The sequence below is a fragment of the Euphorbia lathyris genome, chromosome 2 (genome assembly GCF_963576675.1).
Source record: "Euphorbia lathyris chromosome 2, ddEupLath1.1, whole genome shotgun sequence".
Classification (NCBI taxonomy): Eukaryota; Viridiplantae; Streptophyta; class Magnoliopsida; order Malpighiales; family Euphorbiaceae; genus Euphorbia; species Euphorbia lathyris.
The window spans coordinates 126812956-126835001 of record NC_088911.1 but is presented as its reverse complement, the minus strand read 5'-3'; positions in this window follow the sequence as shown (position 1 = coordinate 126835001).

Sequence of the window (22046 nt, the reverse complement as noted above, 5' to 3'; positions counted from 1 at the left end):
TTTAGCACTACCATTTTTCTTTATTTCTATCTAAAAGACGAAAAATTGGTATCAAAGCTTCATTGGTCTTAAGGGATCTGTGAGCGTTTGAGAGAATAGTATAGCTATGATTTCCAACCACATGTCAATTCTTTCTCCTCCAATTTCCAATGGCAACAATCACCAAATTTGGACTGTCAGAATGAAAGCTCATCTCAGAGGTTTATGTTTATAGTAGTGGGTTGAATCTGAGAGGGAGATACCACCTTTCGGAAGCAATCCAATCAAATCAGGTCTCATGAAGATGAATTAGCAAAAGCCCCAAGAGTTTTATCTATAATTCATGTTGTTGTCTCAGAATCAATTTTCACAAGAATCATGACTTGTGAAACAGGAAAAGAGGCTTGAGATAAGTTGAAAGACCTTTATCAAGACAATGAAAGGACAAAAAGGATGCAAGTCTTAAATCTTGATGTTGTGCAATATGTGCAGTCTTCCAGAACCTTCTTGAGCACCCTGAAATGGAGGTAACAACAAGTTAGAGGGGCCAACGTCCGACGAACATGCTCTGATGCTTAAGTTAGTAAAGGTTGAAGAGAGGTCGAAGATAATAGGAATATTGGTAACTATAATGTTTACATAACTCATGTGGATTGCTCACCTTATTATATATAATAGCTTCTAGAGGTAACTCTCATAATCCTGAGAATGTGCCTAATGACTCACTAGATATGTTCAGCCTTCGGTTGACTCTGCAACCTTCAGACTGTAATGAAGTCAGGTGGTGCACCCTGCCATATAGCAAGCATGCCGCTAGGTGTCACCATTTTATTAGGCCTAAGGCTTTCGGTCTGTTATGGTGTCAGACAGCGTACTCTGTCACGTATCCACTGTCCTTTGCGTAACTATTTCTAATTATCCAATAGATTTTTTTCCTTTATTGTATGGATACTGGGACAGACGGTGGATATCAATCCACATGGCTGGAAGGTACCGTTTGAATCTTTAGGGAACATTCCTTACTTTAGATCGAATTGTTTTTGTGAGTCTTCCTAGTCCGAGGGGTGACATTGATCCACATGTAAGGGATGCTTTTATAGAATATTCCTTAGGGTATCATATTTCCCCCCATTCAATCTATGTCCGAGCTATTTAGGGTTCAGAGCTTGCTTGAAGAAAAGGTTTTAGCTAGCTGAATGAACTCTTTGAAGGACTTAAACATTGTCTTTTTGTTTTCGCAGGTTTTGATGAGGCGTGTGAGGTAGTTGAGCATATGAACTGGCACATTTTCCATCTTTGCGCATCATGCCAGGTGTTAATCAAACATTTCTCTCTCATTGTATGATTGGCCAGGACTCTTTGGTTGTTGAACCTTACAGTAGCATCACTGTAATTTCGAGTGCCTAATGACTACCTGGTACTATTCATTTTTTTATTCTTACCTGCGTTTTCTCTCTCAAACCTCTGTTGCATTTTTCCTCTATCTTCTTCTTCTCCGGTGATTTCATCCTTTTCCGGTCAAGTAAGTGCATCAAAACTTCTCTTTTCTCATTTATATTGCTTTGTTATAGCTTCCAAAAGAACCGATCCTTCTAAGGAACCTAACATCAAAAAACCTAAAAAACCTCGCATTCCAAAACATAAGAATTCCCTACAAACACTACGCCTAAAAACCGTCGTCCCGCGAGATATAAAACTGCCACGGGACTAGCTGCCGTCTGTTGCACCTTCAGACAATGGTTAAGTTCTGTCATGTGACGACACGACACATGACATTAGCCTATTTGCGTACTGTCATCTTACTCTTGTTATGATGCAGCTTATTTATTACTACCGTCACCTTTAATGTCATCACATGACATACTAATACTTAAAACCGTCAAATTGACGTGTGAGAAATTGGTACAGTAAAACCTCTATAAATTAATACTCGATAAATTAATAAACTCTTTAAAATAATAATTTTTTCTGGTCCCGACTTGGGCCAGTTCAAAAAATGATCAATTTTAATAAATTAATAAGATAATAATTTTCTGGAACAACCCCTTATAAATACATTGTATTATTACATCTATAAATTAATAATTTCTCAAATACATATGCGAAATATATATAGATATACATACTTGGGATAATTTAGCAAAATATGAATCTATAGTATTTTTTTTTCTTGAAATTTAAATCTAGTTGAATTTAATCTCTAACTATTCTCAGTGCATTCAAAAGTTCTGGTGTATCTTTGTCAAATTGTAACAAAAAATTATAAAGAGTGGATGATGCTATAATTGCTTCTTTTTTTGTCACTCGTTTCAAAGGTACCGAATCATCATCAGCTTCATCCTCAATTGAATTTTGCATAACGCTCGTCACAATTTCTTCTAAACTTTGGACTTATGAGCATTCATTGTTTTCACCTGGATAGTCCAATATTTGATTGACATTCATTTGATGGGGTAACCAAGCTGACCAATCATTCTCTCAAATCTAAGAATGTCTTTTTAGTGACTGCTTCCTCTAAATTCGTTGTGATAGAGTCATCCCCTGTACGAATTTTGCAATGTTTGAAACAATTAGTAATTTAAAATTTTATTTAAAAAAAAATTTAAAATCACTCTATAAATTAATAATTATTATTTTATCGATTAATTAATATCTCTATAAATTAATAAAATTTAATGGTCCCAACATTATTAATTTATAGAGGTTTTACTGTATATTGAATTTGCGGTGACAGTTCGTATAATAATTTCTGACGTTATAGCTTGTTTTAGATGGCATAGGTCTTAATCAATCATGTCAAATGATTTATTTTCAGATGACAGATTCGTTTATTTTAATGTCTTTTTATTATTGTTTAGATGACATTTTTTAAAATTAAAATGTCACTTTTTGCCTTCTTCTTCGTATGAATTTCTGGTTTTTACCTGAATAATGAAACATACTCAAATAGACATGAAATTCTGTATATCAATGGTTTTAATTATATTAGAGACCAATGCTCATAATCTGTTTACGTTTGTACACATAAATTTATGAATTAAAACTAAAAAAAATAACCAATACATATCCAAATTCTTAAACAAATCGATCTTGATGTATCTCCATATCTTGGAGTCATTATTAGGCCTATAATCTCAAAGTCTTGATATTTGTAAAACCCAAAGCAAGTCATTAATATACTAGCATCATTACACAAAACCCTAAACGCACTAAAAATCTTTCCCCTTTCACGACCTTTCACTTAGCCACCACTATCATATCAGTATAAATAATAAGCATCACAATCGTTCAGTGTCCATACATTCAACCTAGAAAACTTATATTGTATAATGGATCCCATTGCGATTGTTCAGGAACATGTAATTTCTGACATAGAGAAATTGTACATGGAGAACCCAGGGTGGCTTTTGTACATGGAAAACATGCTTCATACATATACACATATTCAATTAGTTCTAGCAGTATAACTCATAGGTATAAGAGTATGACCAATCACAATGAACATTCAAAGCTTAAGACTATGCCTAATCAGCCACATGCTCAATGATCATTCATACACAAATTCAATGAGTTCTAGCTTCTTAAACAGTTCTATCTAACCAATCAGTTCATACCAATCATTTCATAGCAATATAACTCACATTCATACCAATCACTTCATGCATGGTTAAGGTATTCAACCAGTCAGTTAATAGCAATGCACATATATAACCCTTTACAATATACTTGCCGCTTGGATTGTACTCGTTGAAAAGTGAGCACGGTGATGAAGTTTGTGATGCTCTAACCACAAGTTCATAACTTATGCTGATAGCATTGAAAACTCATCACCATTCTGGATGGTTTCAATCAGATAACAAGTCAAGTGGAAGATATATAGTAAATCTATTTCAGCATCACCCACAACATCATACATCTAATCGTTCAGTTCAAACCAACATAACAATATATATACTTAATGAGTTCTAGTTTCCTAAACAGAACATCAAATATAAACATGCTTCATACATATACACATACTCAATTAGTTCAGTGTGGCCAAGCACAATGAACATTCATGCACATACTCAATCAGTTCTAGCTTCCTAAATAGAACATCAAGCATAAACAAGCCAACATGCTTCATACACATATACATACTCAATCAGATAACAAGCCAAGTGGAAGATATATTGTAAACCTATCTCAGCAGCACCACCCACAACAACATTACACATGCAACCAATCAGTTCAAACCAACATAACAATAATATATACTCAATAAGTTAAAGAAATCTTCCCATATGCTAAAGGCATGAACTGATTGACAATCTCTTTAGTCAGCCTTCCCATGTACTTAAGCATTCTTACTATCCCTGCAAATATTATGTTCAAATAAAAAGGAATCAGACGAGTTCATAACATCTTCAGCATCAGGCATTGTATTGCCTTAGGTTAAAAAAATAAAGACCCAAGCTTTTCAGCAGTGAATCTAACAATGAATACAATAAAATCAGTGTATCTAAGTGATGCGCCCTCACCTACGTTAGAGATGAGAACTCACTAAGGGATAAGTGTACCCCATCGTTATCAAGTAATAAATTTCTGGTTAAGTCCAGGTTATCGTCCACAGGATTTATTTCTGCAAGTATCGAGTTACTTGGTTTCAGGTGTTATCTAGGCTTAGGGGGTTTTGAGTTGGTTTTGCTAAGTTAATCTACTCCTAGGTTGGATTATACTATTCCTAGCTAAGTTATCTGATTCTAACTAAGTTATTCTACGCCTAATTAAGTTACTCTACCCCTAATTAAGTTAAACTACTCCTAAGTGATCTTTTACCAATGCAATTATCCGAAGGAACATGAAGGGATACGATGATAATGAAAATAGATTGTTTAAGCAATTGAATTAAAACCTAAGTCACTTGTGTCCGAGGCGATTAACCCGACCTATCCTCCTAAAGTCCCTAGTTCGTGATTCCCTTGTAAGGCCAAAACTAGCTCTAAGGCTCAGTAATTTGGGCTTAATCTTCTATAGGGTCGTCAATCCTATAGGCACTGACTAGGTCAGATTCAGCTCGCAATATGTGCCAACTTGATTTTGGGATTATCGAATGAGTTAAACCAATCAGACAAAGCGTAAGACAAAGATTAAAGCATTAAAACAATTGAATGAACAAGAACTATAATATATATCAAAGATGGAGAATATTGTCACGAAGTTACAATAAGCCTAGAATTCATAACATGTATCAGAGGTTAGACATAATGTAAAAGAAGAAAAATCCCTTTCAGGGAACCTGTCTACCAATGCAGGCGTCTTTCTAGGACTTAAGGATGGAGCTTGAGCAATCCTCGGTGAACGGCGGTTCGGAGGTGTCTTCAATGGAGGTTTGAAGGATATGGAGGAGGTGGAGAGGATTTCTCAAGAAGAAAACTAAGAAAATTACAAAGATAAAAGATACTAATTTACATTGGAAAAACTCTATTTATAGGCGTGGCTCGGCCCTCTTTTTGACCTAATTCGTGTCCTTATGCAGGTAGGAAGTCATGGGGTCCATCGTGGCGTCGTGGGGGCGAAATTGGTCTTTTTGACCAATTCCCGCAGGTCTGCTCGCCGAGCAGGGCGAGCTGCTCGGCGAGCAGGCACTGCTCGTCGCGAGCAGGCACAGCCTGCTCGGCGAGCAGGCACTAGGGGTGGGCACGGTTCGGTTAACCGGTCCAGTAGGCAAAAAAAATAACCGAACCATTACCAACGGTTTTTTAACCATCCAAACCGAAACCGGTCCATATCAATCGGTTAACCATACAACCGGTTAACCATTAATTTCGGTTAGGTTTTTCGGTTAACGGTTTTTAACCAATTCTCACTGGTTAACCAAAAATCAACGGTTAACCATAATTTTTACCCAAACCTAAATTTTTAAACAATATTAAAATATACATAATTTCAAAAATTCAAGTGAGAATTCATATAAAAGTTCGGAATTCAAACATAAGTACCGAACTAAATTATGAAAATTTCATCTCAGATCGACATAAATTATTTAGCTCGATATATCAGTTGACAAAACAGAGTCGAAAATAAATGTTGGGTATTAGAACCAAAACTTCATCACCTGTTTAGTTAATTTAACAACAAAAAGAAATGCCATAATGTAATTAACTATACATTAACTATACATTACATTATGACATAATGTAATTATTTAATAGTATACATAATGTATACATTACTTCATTATTTAATAGTTTACATAGTATACATAATGTAAGAACTTCATCAACTATACACAGACATGATTAATTAGTACTAATCATATACATACACAAAATGCTTATATATATATATGTATACACACAGACATGATTAATTAGTACTAAGTAAAATAAAGTTAAGCAAAATTCTCATCAGTAGCATGAATTAATTAGTACTAAGTAAAATAAAGTTAAGGCAGGCGGTGCGTGGAAGAGAGGAGGAGAGGAAGAGAGACGGCGGGCGGTGTGTGTGAGAGAGGTTACAAACTTTACGATGGTGGGTGGCGGCGTGGTGTGTGTGAGAGGAGAAGAATAGGGTTTTAATTTGATCTATTGTTTATTATGTTAAGCAGCTTTATTTTTTTTTTTTTTTATAATCAAGCAGCTTTACTTTTTAATATATCTTAAAGCCTTTTGTTTTTTTTTTAATCTTATAATACTCTATGTTATATACTAATATATGTTATATAATATATATATATATATATATATTTTAAAATTATATTTATTAAACGGTTCGGTTAACCGTTAACCGCGGTTTTTCAACACGCTAACCCGAAACCGAAACCGAAACTGGTACCTATTTATTTTTTTAACCATTAAGAAAACCCCCGGTTCGGCTAACCGCTTTTTCCGGTTCGGATTACCGGTTTTCGGTTCGGTTACCGGTTTGATCGGTTTTTTTGTCCACCCCTAGCAGGCACTGCCTGCTCGGCGAGCAGGCACAGTGCCTGGGTAGTGCTTGGGCAGTGCCTGTGCGCCGATGCTCAATTCGCCGAGCGACTGCCGGGGGTCTCCGAGACACGATTTTTGCCTGAAATTGATCGTGTTTTAACCTGCACACGCACATAAACTCCAAACAACATTAGTCCAAGGGCTAAATTGACCCGCCAATCGCTTATTTGAGCAAACACTTCGTTTGGTGCGACTTTTGACGGATCAATTAGCTTCAAAAGATAACGGAATTATAATATGAATGCCATTTTGGCCGTATTTGCCTAAATTGATCATAAAACGAGCCTAAACAACGAAAAGTAAATAAAACGTTTCCAATTTCTAACTAACTCACACAAAAGCATTTAAATGCGAGAATTGCTCGCTTATTAACTAAATAACGCTAAAACCCGTCCTAAAACCGTATCCAAAGATAGGGGTTTTTGACCCCTATCAAACCTCATCGCACTTAAAACTTTACTTGTCCCCAAGTAAACTAAAAAAACTAAACCCGCAATCACAAGCAAGCTAGAAAACCTCCCGGTTTGACTAGGTGCTTGACACAATTTCGAGCATCTGTAATTACATGCATTCGGAAATACAAAGTAGAGACACGATATCCAAAAGCCGCATTTCAATTATCATAGGTTATAGTTTTAAGCAAAAGGACACATGTTCAATAAAACGAGCTTGAGGGGATCGCTAAGTAAAACACCTCACCATAGGTAGTTCACTCATTCACACAATTTTGGTGGCTAAAGTGTTTACTCTCGGCTTATGTTCTTGCTTAGGATTACGTTGATTTTGCACGTTCATCCGAGTTCCTCTACTATGCTATATGACTCCGATGATATAAAAAAACAACCTCTAATTGGGGTTGTAATGTGGTTAGAGGGTTAAAGGTACAACAAAGGTTAAGAGTTCTAGCGCTAGAAAAACAAAGTTAAAATGGCTTTAGCGAGTATGAAGTGACTGAGCTTTTTATTTATTCACTATTCTCTTTTTGGGATGTTTTCTTGAGACGTTTTTTATTTTAAGAACTGGGGAATGAAGTTCTCCCCTTTTTGTTCGTCTCTTTTCTTTTCTTTTCTTTTTCTGTTTTTCTGTTTTTCCCTTTTTTTCTTTCTTTTTTTTTCTTTTTGGGGTAGTGATGCTCATTCACTTCTTAGCCTTTTGGCTTGCTACTATAATTCCATAAACAAAGAAAAAGCGCTAGGAGAAAGCAAAGGTTCAATTTGAGCTTTGCAAAAACTTGGGTTAGGTAACAAACTAAGTGATAGTTTGCAAAAATAAGGGTTAGGACGAAAGAAAAATTCTACAAACTACAAAAATATAGGCTCAAATGGGCTTCCTAGAGTGGATGAAAAAGAGAAAATAAGGTAAAGAAAAAGGGTTAATTCTAATGAGGCTGATTTCATCGTTTATCATCTCAAATCATTGCATGTAGGTTCAACACAGTATTAGGTGCAAAATCTGTAATCTTTCCACAAGTCAAAGCATTCACACAAAAATGTCAAGAAAAAGAGCTTTTTGATGTTCGCTCTTGGGCTCAAATTCAACTCATAATTCTTTGAGTTTCAATTTTGTGTTTACTAGTTCTCCCCAAACTCAAGTTTAAAATCACATGCCTTCAATTCTTAAGTTATCTACCTAAATGCAAACTTTAGTTCATGCTCTTACAGATACAAGGATTGTGTCCTACACCTAAACTAGTTGTTATGCAATCTTAGATTCGGTTCTCAGCCCTCAAGGATAAATAACGAAGTTTAGATTCGAAGGAGGTTCACGGTTTTAGGTCCTAAACATGCAAAACCTAAATAAAACCCGAAAAACGCAAAACTAAACTAGACACGACGCAACAAAAATTTAAAAATTATACAATTTTTGTATGTTTGTCTACCCCTCCTCCTCACACTAAAAATATGCAATAAGTTTCAACATTGCATCACAAACCATAAAGTACAAGTGCAAAAAGTTAGGGTGGAGAAGAAAACTTACGGATTTTATCGCAATCGCCAAAAATTTGATGATTTGCGGTGCCAATTTTTTTTTATTATTATTTTTCAGCTCCATTCGGGATTTAAAAAAAATCTCGAACATTTTGCTTATCGCGGCCGAGCAGCAGTGGCCAGCGGCGGGCTGGGCGCAGCGCCCAGCGGCGGGCTGGGCGCAGTGCCCAGCGGCAGGCTGCGCGCCAGCGCCCAGCGGCAGGCTGCGCGCCAGCGCCCAGCGGCGGGCTGCGCGCAGTGCCCAGCGACGGGCTGGGCGCAGTGCCCAGTGTCACGGGGCCCATCCGAAGGCCTAGCCAATGCCCCGTGTGGCGCCGAGGTTTCCCCGACACTCGGCCAGCCAACACCATCCGAAGGGGTCCATCCCCTTTTAACCGAAGGCATCCCGTCAATTCATATATCCGTAATCCGTCCCGGGGGGGTTTATCATGGGTAAGCCTCCACGTATAAAGGACTCGCACTATGGGCCCACCCAAAGTGTCCACCGGGATTCCACCCGAACGGAGACATCCGCCTCCCTTCCCGAAGGCCGGATGCCCGACTCTCCTAGTCCCTAGTGGACTAGGGTGGATCACTTAAACCAGTCCCGACAACTGGCCCAGGGGTTGGCGGAGATCCGACACCTGAGACCCTTTCCCCCCTATAGTGTGTCTTATACCAACTCGGGTCCTACTGTCGCTGGACACACATAAGCCCCATACGCCACAAATATTCCAAAGGTACGTCTAGAGGTTCCCGTTTGTTCTAATCTTTTAGGGAGATTCCTTATAGGATATAATAAGCCTATAGCCTTTGGATCATGCGGGGAAAGTTGCCCCATTTGGGAGAATTGGCATGGACATACTCCACGGGCCCGATCTTCCTGCCGCTGCCGCAATTCCCCGCTGATGGCCAAATTATCCACAATTCTGCCGCAAACCTTCTGCGATGCCTTTGTTGTGCCCATATTAACACCTTGGTCCAAGCCACGGGCTGAGATTTGCCTACTGCCAAATCTCCGCCCGTGACACTCTCCCCCACTTGGATTATCAACGACCTCGTTGATGGATTCGAAAGGTAAACTTCACTTTGCCCAGAACAACAACCAAGCTTCTGCAATAATCGACCGGTGCTTCATTATCCACATTAAACTCTGCTTGCTTCGAGTTCTCCGACCTTCACCTTTTGAAAACTTGACCCAATTCCAACCACCATTCCGCGACTTGCCAAATCATCGACTGACGAAGAACTCTAGCCACTGCACTTGGAAGATTACACTTCCACAATAACAGAAACAAAAAAGAAGAAAAATGTGAAAAATTTCTTCTAGTGTTTCTAATATCATTTATCCGAGTATTCCATATCTTATACGATTATATATTTATACTCACGGTCCACATAGTGATTATGCTTATATTATACTTATATCCATGGCCCTTACGGGTCCATTCCCCCTCCCCCACTTGAGGTATCGCTGCCCTCAGCGATAGGGGAGAAAAGGGGTTTGGAACACCGATGACAAACCTGAATACCAACTTGGTCCAACAACAAATTCTCATGCGAATATCAATTAGCCACGATTGAACTGAATGCCCAACCATTGAATCAATTTCCAACTGACATCACAATTCCCAACTGCCGATCCACTTCTCCACAGCCATCAGACTCAAGACATGCTCCTGATTGTTACTTTATCGCATTCTCGACGATTGTCGGCAAATACAGCTTCACGATCGCTTTGCTAACAGCATCTTGCAAAACAAACACTAGCGCACCATATTATTTTGAAAAAGTTTTGTGAATGTTGGTATTTCCATACACGATTAACGTGGGAACTACCCGAATGAAAGTATGATCACCAACATCCACAAAACTTCCATAATAAAGGAAATAATTCATCAAGAAAATATTATAACATCAAATTAATATCAAAATTACCACCCTTGGTTCTGCCTCCAATTGTCATCGTTTTGGGCTACCGATTCGAGGTCGAACTTGAAACCCAACATTAAATCCCCCAGCATTGAAAGCGCAAAATTAAAACCCTACATTAAAAACCCCGGGGTTTTTCCATCGATGGTCTTACACTCTGCCTCCGTCAAATCTTTGATTAAGCTCGTTCTCACGATCATTGCCTTCATAGGATCTGATAGGATTGCCTGGTCATCTCACGTTTCCGCTCGTTAGTAGACTGCCTCTTATCTGGTTGGGGATGTTCCCAGTTTGCTAAAACTTTTGCTTGTTAACTTCTTAATCATCGGACTCGTTGGCTCAATGTGCTCACCTGTCTCGAGCTTCATAGAGTTCAAAGTACCTGCATAAAACAAGTTTTGGTACAACAATATGTCTTGCATTCAATATATTCTTACACTAAAACCATTTTCTGCACGGAACTGCGTCCTGCACGAAACACATTCCGTCAGCATATCTTTATTATTGTTGAGACTCCTCGCATTTGTCAAGCTCGTTGGGGCTTCCAATACACAAAACCACGTTCATTTTGTTGTTGAGGCTCCACCATTTCTATCTGATGCGATGATTCGTCACCCCATTCTGCTTCCTTCCATTTGTGCCTCATTAGGCTCAAGGATTATTCCTTCATTGAGTCTGAATGAACGCACGATCCTGGGTTAGACTTTGCTTTGGCTCCGCCCACCAAAAGGCTTCCTCTTGTGGTTTCCTCAAAACTCAAATCATTACTTTAATACCTGCACCAAAACACATGTCTGGTTCGTACATGAGATGTTTTGGGCGTCCCCTCCATAGAGCTCACTACAAACTCGGACAAGATCTACGAATTATCTCGGGCGTCCCCTCGATACATTCGTAGTCGCACAACAAGGGTACCCCCGACCCTGATTCCAAAAAGGCCTCTGCCTATATATATTCACCAGTTGGCCCCCGCCAACAATTTACTCGAGTGATCACGACCAATTTCATAATATTTCCACATTTCCATCTGGGCCCCGGGGCATAGAAATCCACATATTCCTTTATAGGACCACCTTGGGTCAACCGAGTTTACGCAACATGATTTCACGACCTTCTTAGGTCAAATAAGGCCCTACGAGGCCACTGAATATCCCACTCGAATATTCTACCCGATTCCCACGGTCACTTTCGAAGTCTATCTTTCGTAATGATAGACGAGTCAGTAATGCCCATTTGACATACATATATTCCGTATTAGCGTCAATTTTCACTGTATGGATAGTTTCCGATTTATCCGTAACTCTTTAACGAGTTTTTCCGATTACCCAAGAAGGCACAAGCAATTTTCCATTGAATCCTGGTAGGCCGGAATTCGAACTACCCAACGTCCTACTTCGTCAAACCAGGACCCAACAGTCCATTCTTGCGACACTTCGTCTCATCCCGATTCCGACAATCCGCTTACGGACTCTCCCCCACTTAAAGGGGTAATATCTTGTATCATTTATTCCAATTCCCGTTGGTCATTTCCGCATTCCCACAAATTGGATAAAAGTTTCACAATATGGCCCTGGCAACCCATGGGCTTTACATTAGTCCGAAAAGCATCCCACAATAATCTCAGTTAAAAGCATCGTAAAAATATTGTCCGTAAACTCATTGGGGAAGTTTGTTACCGCCTACCCGACAAAGAGCTTCCTTAGTTAAGGCCTCATTGCCCACTTCGTAAAGCCTTTGCAAGGTTTAGGCTCTGATACCACTTGTCACGGGGCCCATCCGAAGGCCTAGCCAATGCCCCGTGTGGCGCCGAGGTTTCCCCGACACTCGGCCAGCCAACACCATCTGAAGGGGTCCATCCCCTTTTAACCGAAGGCATCCCGTCAATTCATATATCCGTAATCCGTCCCGGGGGAGTTTATCGTGGGTAAGCCTCCACGTATAAAGGACTCGCACTATGGGCCCACCCAAAGTGTCCGCCGGGATTCCACCCGAACGGAGACATCCGCCTCCCTTCCCGAAGGCCGGATGCCCGACTCTCCTAGTCCCTAGTGGACTAGGGTGGATCACTTAAACCAGTCCCGACAACTGGCCCAGGGGTTGGCGGAGATCCGACGCCTGAGACCCTGTCCCCCCCCCCCTATAGTGTGTCTTATACCAACTCGGGTCCTACTGTCGCTGGACACACATAAGCCCCATACGCCACAAATATCCCAAAGGTACGTCTAGAGGTTCCCGTTTGTTCTAATCTTTTAGGGAGATTCCTTATAGGATATAATAAGCCTATAGCCTTTGGATCATGCGGGGAAAGTTGCCCCATTTGAGAGAATTGGCGTGGACATACTCCACGGGCCCGATCTTCCTGCCGCTGCCGCAATTCCCCGTCGATGGCCAGATTATCCACAATTCTGCCGCAAACCTTTTGTGATGCCTTTGTTGTGCCCATATTAACACCTTGGTCCAAGCCACGGGCTGAGATTTGCCTACGGCCAAATCTCCGCCCGTGACACCCAACGGCGGGCTGGGCCTCCTGGGCCAAAATTTTTTTTTTTTTTAATTTTTTTTTAAACCTGAAAACTTTAAATTAAAAATAAAATAAAATAAAATAAAAGAAAACTAAACAACTAAAAAAAATATTTATTTATTTATTAATTAATTTATTTTTTTTTAAACGAACATTTTTTTTAAAAAAACGTAAAAGAAAACTAAAAAGACTAAACTAAAAAATCAATGTATAATCTAAATAAAATAAACCTGAAAAGTTTTATTAAAAATTGGGTTGCCTCCCAAGAAGCACTACGTTATAGTCGGTGAGCTCGACATAGAATTCCCGCCTAGGTGTATGCTTCTACTCGCGTTAGGAACTCGAACTCCTTAACAAATAACCCGTACCTACAAAACGGATTAAGAGCCTCAAATAAGTTTAATGAAAGTAGGAGGCCGAATTTAAACATATTATGAAAAAGTTTGGTTTGCTCCCTTTTGGATTCTCTTGGTAGGTCGAAGAGAATGAAAATTTCTGAACAAGGAGTAAATCCAAACTTTTTGAACTTTTGAGGAAAAGGTAGTTGATATACACAAGCTTCGATTTGATCGTTTATTTCTATCACATGATTTAGAATTTCAGATTTTGAACCGGGGTTGCTTACCGCTTCCGGTTCTTCACTTACCTCGAGTGATGCATGTGATAGTGGACTTGGTTCTACCTTTTTGTCATTCCTCAAAGAGATGGTTTGAGCCGATTCCCTTTGTGGGATTTCTATGTTTTCCTTTATGCCTGGGAGAGCATCTCGGGATTGCTTTTGCATCTCATGGTTTATTTGAGCCAATTGGTTGCTCAAGTCCGTGCAAACCTCCTCGTTGATTGTAAGTCGGGTTGATATTCCTTTCAAAAGGGATAACACCTCATCTCGTGAGCTAGAGGGTTGTGGAGGAACTTGGCTTGCTTGTTCGTAAGGGAACATTCCCAATTCGTTTTCCTTGTGCTCATCAACAAACCTATTTGGAGGCCTCAACATGTTAGGGTTCCCGTAGGACAGATTTGAGTGTTGAGGTCTCCTCCAATCACTGCCATAAAAGCTGTAAGAATTGGGGTCAGAATTATACATTTGGTGATTACCCACAAAACTTATATTTTCATTGGTGTTGAGGCTCAGTTTCGCCATCAAGATATCCATTTTCTCATTTAAGTCGGCCATGGAGGGATTGGGAGCCTCATTCTCCAGGGCATGAATGTATTGTCTTGATGGGATAGTAAAATTTTGAGCTTGCCACTCGACTTTTTCTTGCCAATTCATTGATCAGAGAATGCTGAGAAAAAGTGAAGTTCTAGCACAAAGGTTGATAAGTAACAGTATACAGATATGAACAAGTATAGAAAAGTATAAAGAAATTATATATCAACAAGTATAGACGATATAAACAAAGATATTTACAATGAATGCCTAAACTAACAAATCGACCTTTGGTTCGATATTGCAGAAAAAATAAATCCCCGGCAACGGCGCCAAAAACTTGATGCACCCTCACCTACGTTAGAGATGAGAACTCACTAAGGGATAAGTGTACCTCGTCGTTATCAAGTAATAAATTTCTGGTTAAGTCCAGGTTATCGTCCACAGGATTTATTTCTACAAGTATCGAGTTACTTGGTTTCAGGTGTTATCTAGGCTTAGGGGGTTTTGAGTTGGTTTTGCTAAGTTAATCTACTCCTAGGTTGGATTATACTATTCCTAGCTAAGTTATCTGATTCTAACTAAGTTATTCTACGCCTAATTAAGTTACTCTACCCCTAATTAAGTTAAACTACTCCTAAGTGATCTTTTACCAATGCAATTATCCGAAGGAACATGAAGGGATACGATGATAATGAAAATAGATTGTTTAAGCAATTGAATTAAAACCTAAGTCACTTGTGTCCGAGGCGATTAACCCGACCTATCCTCCTAAAGTCCCTAGTTCGTGATTCCCTTGTAAGGCCGAAACTAGCTCTAAGGCTCAGTATTTGGGCTTAATCTTCTATAGGGTCGTCAATCCTATAGGCACTGACTAGGTCAGATTCAGCTCGCAATATGTGCCAACTTGATTTTGGGATTATCGAATGAGTTAAACCAATCAGACAAAGCGTAAGACAAAGATTAAAGCATTAAAACAATTGAATGAACAAGAACTATAATATATCAAAGATGGAGAATATTGTCACGAAGTTACAATAAGCCTAGAATTCATAACATGTATCAGAGGTTAGACAGAATGTAAAAGAAGAAAAATCCCTTTCAGGGAACCTGTCTACCAATGCAGGCGTCTTTCTAGGACTTAAGGATGGAGCTTGAGCAATCCTCGGTGAACGGCGGTTCGGAGGTGTCTTCAATGGAGGTTTGAAGGATATGGAGGAGGTGGAGAGGATTTCTCAAGAGGAATACTAAGAAAATTACAAAGATAAAAGATACTAATTTACATTGGAAAAACTCTATTTATAGGCGTGGCTCGGCCCTCTTTTTGACCTAATTCGTGTCCTTATGCAGGTAGGAAGTCATTGTTGGTCCCTTGTAAGGTTGCAAGTATAGTTCCAAGGGGGGGGGTTAGGAACTATTTAAACTTTTTCGCAATTAGGGCAGACTTCTTTTTCTAAAGAAAAAGGTTTGAACAGCGGCGCTGAGTAAACAGCAAGATACTGGCTTAGTCAACAGGTGACTAGGTCAGTTTCTTAGCTTGAGTCAGGAGATAGCACTTAGAGTCTATTCCTGAGCTCAGACGTTCAACGCGCACAACTCAACTTGACCTCTTTACTTGGTCAGTTTTTGGTTATTTTAAGCAAGCAATATAAATAAGGAGTTAAAGGTAAGAAATACTTCACTCAGCAGATTTATCCAGGTTCGGCTTCTTCTAAGCCTACGTCCTGTCCCCGGAACACGTTCCGAGATTTCAAATCCTCTACTGAGCTCTTTAAAGGTAGAGCCTCAAACCTTTTACAATATCAGCAACTGAGTATGACAAGAGTACCTTCCTCTATACTTCTACTCAATCCTAATCTCTCGTTGAGTACTAAAACCGAGTACTCAGCCTCTCCTTTCTATCTCTAGAAATGATAAGTGTTTTGTCCTATACAAAGATTTGCTAAGACACTTTAGACGATTTAACAATCACTCTAGACTTTTACACAGATATAAGAAATGTAGTGTAAGAATTTGCTTTGCTTCTTTGCTTGCAGAACTTGTAGAAATTTGGTCAGCGTAACTGCTTGATCAAGTTCTGTGTGGAATGAAGCTTGTGATGGCACTATTTATAGAGACGTCTAGGCATCGGTCATTTCGAATTTCGAAATAACCGTTAGAGGGAAACGGCTACATGTCGTTGTCATCCTGACTTGCTCAGAGCTCTCGCCCAATCAGAATTGTGTATCTTCTGTCCTCGGTCAGCTCAGCAGACTGTCTCTCCTTTTATGGTAAAGTCAACTGGATAGCATATTGTGTCGTCTGAACTTTGCCCAAAAGGGAAATACTTTGTCTGGAAGTTTTGCTATGCCAGCTGCTGTCTTGTACGCTTTGTCGAGACTACTCAGCAGCTTCATCTTGAAGTTGTTCCCGAAGGTCTTCCAGATCCTTCCGTTTGCTGAGTTGCGTTTTGTTCAAAACGGCAACGTCTTGACATATGCGGGTCGAGTGTACTGAGTTGTTTGACTTGGGCCTTGGCTTCCGTATTGGGCTTGGGCCTTTTAATCCTTATGTCTTATAACAGTTTTAACTCAACATTGAACAAACACATTAGTAGAATAAATGAAAGCATTTAAACTTAGTGTGTTTAGAATATGTATTTTAAGTTATACTTAAACAATTTTGTCAAGTCAAAATTATGTGGAAAGGTGTTTCAACAGTCGTGGGGTCCATCGTGGCGTCGTGGGGGCGGAATTGGTCTTTTTGACCAATTCCCGCAGGTCTGCTCGTCGAGCAGGGCGAGCTGCTCGGCGAGCAGGCACAGTGCCTGGGCAGTGCCTGGGCGGTGCCTGGGCAGTGCCTGGGCGGTGCCTGGACGGTGCCTGGGCAGTGCCTGGGCGGTGCCTGGTGATGCGCCCTCACCTAAGGTTAGATGAGAACTCACTAAGAGATAAGTGTACCCCGTCGTTATCAAGTAATAAATTTCTGGTTTAAGTCCAGGTTATCGTCCACAGGATTTATTTCTGCAAGTACCGAGCTACTCGATCTCGGATGTTATCTAGGCTTAGGGGGTTTTGAGTTTGTTTGATTAAATTAGTCCACTCCTAGGTTGAATTACACTACTCCTAGCTAAGTTATCCAATTCTAACTAAGTTATTCTACGCCTAATTAAGTTACTCTACCCCTAATTAAGTTAAACTACTCCTAAGTGATCTTTTACCAATGCAATTAACCGAAGGAACATGAGGGATACGATGATAATGAAAATAGAATGTTTAAACAATTGAATTGAAACCTAAGTCACTTGTGTCCAAGGCGATTAACCCGACCTATCCTCCTAAAGTCCCTAGTTCGTGATTCCCTTGTAAGGCCGAAACTAGCTCTAAGGCTCAGTAATTTGGGCTTAATCTTCTATAGGGTCGTCAATCCTATAGGCACTGACTAGGTCAGATTCAGCTCGCAATATGTGCCAACCTAATTTTAGGATTATCGAATGAGTTAAACCAATCAGACAAAGCGTAAGACAAAGATTAAAACATCAAAACAATTGAATAAACAAGAACTATAATATATATCAAAGATGGAAACATTGTCACGAAGTTACAATAAACCTAGAATTCATAGCATGTATCAGAGGCTAGACAGAATGTAAAAGAAGAAAATCCCTTTCAGGGAACCTGTCTACCAATGCAGGCGTCTTTCTAGGATTTAAGGATGAAGCTTGAGCAATCCTCGGTGAATGGAGCTTCGGAGGTGTCTTCGATGGAGGTTTGAAGGATATGGAGGAGGTGGAGAGGATTTCTCAAGGTGAAAAGCTAAGAAAATTACAAAGGAAAAAGATATCTAATTTACATTGGAAAAACTCTATTTATAGACGCGGCTCGGGCCCTTTTCTTGACCTAATTCGTGTCCTTATTGATGTAGGAAGTTGTGGGGTCCATCGTGGCATCGTGGGGGCGAAATTGGTCTTTTTGTCCAATTCCCGCAGGTCTGCTCATCGAGCAGGGCGAGCTACTCGGCGAGCAAGGCTACTCGCGACGAGCAGCCCCCTGCTCGCCGAGCAGGCGCATGGCGGCCTGCTCGGCGAGCAGGCCTCTGGTGGCCTGCTCGGCGAGCAGGCACAGTGCCTGGGCAGTGCCTGGGCGGTGCCTGGGCAGTGCCTGGGCGGTACCTGGGCAGTGCCTGGGCAGTGCCTGGGCTGCTCGCCGAGCAGCGCCCCGGCTGCGCGCCGATGCTCAATTCGCCGAGCGACTGCCGGGGGTCCCCGAGACACGATTTTTGCCTGAAATTGATCATGTTTTAACCTGCACACACACATAAACTCCAAACAACATTAGTCCAAGGGCTAAATTGACCCGCCAATCGCTTATTTGAGCAAACGCTTCGTTTGGTGCGACTTTTGACGGATCAATTAGTTTCAAAAGATAACGGAATTATAATATGCATGCCATTTTGGCCGTATTTGCCTAAATTGATCATAAAACGAGCCTAAACAACGAAAAGTAAATAAAACGTTTCCAATTTCTAACTAACTCACACAAAAGCATTTAAATGCGAGAATTGCTCGCTTATTAACAAAATAACGCTAAAACCCGTCCTAAAACCGTACCCAAAGATAGGGGTTTTTGACCCCTATCACCTAGGCAGTGCCTGGGCTGCTCGCCGAGCAGCGCCCGGGCTGTGCGCCGATGCTCAATTCGCGGAGCGACTGCCGGGGGTCCCCGAGACACGATTTTTGCCTGAAATTGATCGTGTTTTAACCTGCACACACACATAAACTCCAAACAACATTAGTCCAATGGCTAAATTGACCCGCCAATCGCTTATTTGAGCAAACGCTTCGTTTGGTGTGACTTTTGACGGATCAATTAGCTTCAAAAGATAACGGAATTATAATATGAATGCCATTTTGGCCGTATTTGCCTAAATTGATCATAAAACGAGCCTAAACAACGAAAAGTAAATAAAACGTTTCCAATTTCTAACTAACTCACACAAAAGCATTTAAATGCGAGAATTGCTCGCTTATTAACTAAATAACGCTAAAACCCGTCCTAAAATCGTACCCAAGGATAGGGGTTTTTGAGCCCTATCACTAAGCAAGAGATCTAACCCTTTCAATGATAGGTCTGAAAATCAATAGATCCTTATTCCAGCTGTTGAAATCCACATACACAAAAGTAAATCGGATGAGGAAAAGATAGAGTAAGGAACAATGAAACTTTAATACATCCAGAAACGAAGAAAATATGGCTTACTAGTACCATGTTTCGAGCTCACTCCCAGTGATTGCATGTAGAAAGCAACCATGGAGATAGAGAGGGATGAGAGGGATGAAGATTGCGTAACCTAAAATGGGGTTTGGGATGAGAGAGAGGGGTTTATATATGGGCTGAAATTTCAGTCAAACGATCGAGTGCCTAAATTTGGTATATGGTTGCGTAAGTGAAATTTCATTTGTCGCTTTTTTTTTGTTTTCCTCATACAATGACAGTCATTTATTACAGGTGTCATCTGATGAGCAAGTGAAATTTAACGAAAATACGCATTTTCTTTGGATGATAGGATTGTGTCATCGGAACGCCATATGTGAATTGAGCGCATTTTTAATTACGCCTTCAGATGACATAATGTTAAAATACTGTCACAAAAAAAATTCAGATGACACGAAAATAAATGTCTGTCAGTATCTTGTGTCATGTGAAAGGGAAAGTGGCATAATGAGTCAATGCTCCTTGAGCCACGTTAGTAACTTAAAACATTTCTCAATTGGAAGACGTGTTCATCTATGCTCACAACACCAATGATGTTATGCAATATGTACAGTCTTCTAGAACCTTCTTGAGCAACATGAAATGGAGGTAACAACAAGTTAGAGCATCTGCCACCCCTTCTTCTTAGATTATAAACCATAGAGGTCGATTGGTCGACACTCTTTGAGCCAAGTTAGTAACTTAAAACATTTCTCAATTGGAAGACGTGTTCATCCACGCTCACAACACCAATGATCTTGTGCAATATGTGCAGTATCCTAGAACCTTCTTGAGCAACATGAAATGGAGGTAACAGCAAGTTAGAGAGGGGCCAACGTTTGGTGAACCCTCTCTAATGCTTAAGTTAGCAAAAGTTGCAGAGAGCTTGAACATTATAGGAATATTGATAATTGTAATATTTTCATACCTCGTGTGGATTGATCACCTTATCTATATATAGCAGGTGTCAAGGGTAACTGTTGTAATCCTGAGAATATTCCCTAATGATCCACTAGACACATATCAGCCTTTGGTTGGCTCTGCAACTTTCAGACTATAATGACTTCAGGTGGTGCACTCTGCCATATAGCAAATGTGATGTCAGGTATCATCATCTCATTAGGCCTAAAACCTTCAGGTCGTTATAGTGTCAGGTGACGTGCTCTATCACGTACCCACTCTCCTTTGTGTAACCGTTTCTTATGATCCAACAACTCTATTTCCTTCGACGTACGGATACTAGAAGGAATTATTGATATCAATCCACGTGGCCGGAAGGTACCATTCACATTTTAAGGAAATATCCTTACTTTAGATCGAACGGTTCTTGTGAGTCTTCCTGATCCGAAGGGTGACATTGATCCCCATGTAAATGATGCTTTTATGGAATATTCCTTAGGGTGTCAAATATCAAAAGGGATTTTGAGACTCTAAGCATGAAAGTAAAAGAGTTAATATGTGAGTATTACGACAGATTGGTGGCGGTGGTAAACAAAATCCGACTAATGAGAGAAGATTTACCCAATAACAAAATTGTAGAGTAATTGTTCGTGAGCTTGCTTAAAATATTTGAGGCAAAACTTTCATCACTTGAAGATTAAAGAGATATAAGTCAATTAGCTTTATTAAATTAATTAATCCTTTGCAAGCTCAAAAACTAAGAAAAGCAATGAGAAATGGAGAAAATGAACAGGTGGTTGAAGGAGCTTTATTTGCTAAAAGTTCAAAAGAAAAAATGAAAATTCCCCAGTATGGTCATTGCAAGAAACATGGTCATGAGAAAAAGATTGTTATCACAAGAGAAAGCCTCGATGTTTCAAATGTAAGAAGTTCAGACACGTACAAAGGAATTGTAGAAACAAAAGAGAAGTAAGTGTCAATTTTACACATGTTGCTGAACAAGAAGAAGAACTGCTATTTTGGTATGAAAGAGATGTGCTCCAATAATTTAAAGTTGGTAAGAAGTGCATCAACAAATTGAATTGGTAAAAAAGTACACTGATAAACAGTTTGTTGAGAGATGTGCTCTTATTACAAAAGTGATGATGGAAAGTACATCATATGTCAAAAAAGAAATTTACAAGTTTGAATCAAGAGCGGATGTTGAAAAATGATTCAAAGTTAGTTATTATTATTTATGTTGAAAAGAATCACATAAATATCTGTGTACCCGTGTATTTGATCTGTTCTTGATAGTTAGTATGATTCAGATATATATAGTAGAGATAACGAGAATACTTCGTTTACAATGACTATAAAAATTGGTCAAACTTTTATTGCAAAATTGGCCCAACG